The sequence below is a fragment of the Muscardinus avellanarius genome (genome assembly GCF_963383645.1).
Source record: "Muscardinus avellanarius genome assembly, chromosome: 10".
NCBI classification, from domain to species: domain Eukaryota; kingdom Metazoa; phylum Chordata; class Mammalia; order Rodentia; family Gliridae; genus Muscardinus; species Muscardinus avellanarius.
This window is the reverse complement of record NC_137796.1, coordinates 60,874,150-60,876,461: the sequence shown is the minus strand read 5'-3', so window position 1 is coordinate 60,876,461 and position 2,312 is coordinate 60,874,150.

Below are 2,312 nucleotides of genomic sequence, written 5' to 3'. Positions count from 1 at the left end.
GCCCCGCGCTCCCTGCTCCCGGCCTGACCTGCATCCCTCCTCCACAGAGGGACGCAGGGGACGCAGTTCCTTAACCCCACTCCAGATCCTGAGTAGGATCCACGCTCTGTGTGGTCTAAAGCTCAGCCCCTCCCGCCCTACACTCCAGCCCCTCCAGCTCTACTCAGCTCCTCACACTCCAAAATCCACAATGCTGTGCCTTTCTTGGGTTTCGGGATGCATTATCAGTGCCCTGGAGTCCCTCGGGCTTGAACCGGGTCCCAGAGACCAGGCATCTGCCATTACTCCTCAGTGGTGCCAGAGGTTTTAGGAGACCCGGCCTGTTGCTTTGCAGGCCTGGTTTACTAGAACCCTTTGTGGTTGCAAATTCTGCAGTATACAGAGCATGCCATGCTCAGGCCTGGCCTGGGGACCGCCACATGCTGGGAATCATGTGGGGTCCCTGCAAAGGGGACAACCGGGTCCAGAGCTGGGACACTTTCAGGGACTTAACTGAAAGCGATGGTCCTCCATTTCAACTCAGAACTCGGGCTCCAGGACGGGCACCTGATGTAGTGCTCCTTGGGGTGCCAAGTTCTGCCTGGAGGCTCCCTCGGCCCTGCCTCTGACCCCCCACCCACTTTGGCTGAGCCTTGGATGGCAGAACCACTTGGTTCTCATTCCTTCTGGAGAGCACGTGGTCATGGTCTAGACACCTTTCTGCCTTTCTGGCCATTTCTGGACCAGATCCTACTCCTTCCTTGAGTTGGAGCTCTTCCCCGTATCTTGAGACTCCTGTGCCCTCCAGGGGAATCCCTCTGCCGAGCACAGCCTCTACCCCCAGCCAACCCCCCACCCTAAGCCGCTCAGCCCATCTTGAAACCACTGGGTTCTAGGTCCCAGTTGCTGCGTCTGGAACCTCATCACTGTGCTGCAACCTGGTCCCTCTCCCCTGATCTATAACAGGCCGCTGGGTTCTGGAAGCTGCACATTTACCTCAAGGCTCTTCCATCCCCAAGCCGAGCCCTGCCCCCAGCTGTGGTGAAAGGGAGGGAGGGCCCTCACGTGTGCCGTGCTGTGTCTCATGCACTTGGTTTGCAGTTGGAAGGGGAGGGCGGAAGGGTGTGATTACAGTGTGCCCTGACATGGAAAAAATACATCTATATTTAAGAAGCCCAAGTGTGGTCAGACACTTGGTGAGCACTTGGTGGGTCTTACTCCAGCCCCATGGTCGGAGTCCCTGCCCTGTTCCCTGTCCCTGACCTCATGCTGTCGTCCTGGAGAGGTGTGGATTGCTGTCCTAAGATCCCACTGGCAGCGCAAGAAAGGCAGTTCTGACTGCCTGGTTGGGACTTAGTTTTTGCAAGTAGCAAAAACGTGGCTCGAGTGATATCTTTGACCTAAAGGGGCCCGCGAGTAGGAGGAAGCTCCACAGGGCAGCTCAGAGCTCCGTGTCGCTCTTGAAATACCGGCCACAGGCAAGTAAGTGTTCAGTGGCCACAAGTGGTTCATGGCTACCCGACTGGATGTTACAGGCACAGGCATTTTTTCACAATTCTGTGGTCTTCATAGCTTGACCTCATTGTCCTCTGGATGGCTCTGTTTTTCTCTTTTCTCCCCCCCCCCCCCCCGTGGTACTGGGGATAGAACCCAGGGCCTTCTACCTCCGAGCTACACCCCCAGCCCTATTTTTTATTTATTTTGAAACAGGGTCTCACTGAGTTGCAGAGGGCCTCACTAAGTAGCCGAAGCTACCCTCGAACCTGTGATTCTCCAGTGTCTCAGCCTCCTAAATGCTGGGATTACAAACCTGCGCCACCACGCCCAGCCTCTGCTTTCTTTTTCTTTCTTTTTTTTTTTTTTTTTCATTTTGCTTTTTTTCATGGATCTGGTGATGGAACCCAGGGGCATTCGACCTCCGAGCTATACCCTCTTTCTTATTTTTTTATTTTGCAACAGAGTCTCACTAAGTTGCGGAGGGCCTCACTAAGTAGCTGAGGCTGTCCATAAACCACGATCCTCGGGTCTCAGCCTCCTGAATGCTGAGATTACAAGTGTGCACCGCCACGCCTGGCTTTTTTTTTTTTTTCTTTTTTCTACCTCCTAGCTATACTCCCAGCCCTTCAGTCCTTTTTAAAAAGAATTTTAAACTGGGCGTGGTGGCATACCCTTGTAATCCCAGTGCTTAGGAGGCTGAGACAGGAGAATCGCATAGGTTCAGAGCCAGGATCAGCTATTTAGTGAAGCTCTCAGTAACTTAGTGAGACCCTGTTTCCAAATAATATATAAACATAGGTCTGGGAGAATAGCCTGGAGGTAGAAAGCCTCTGGGT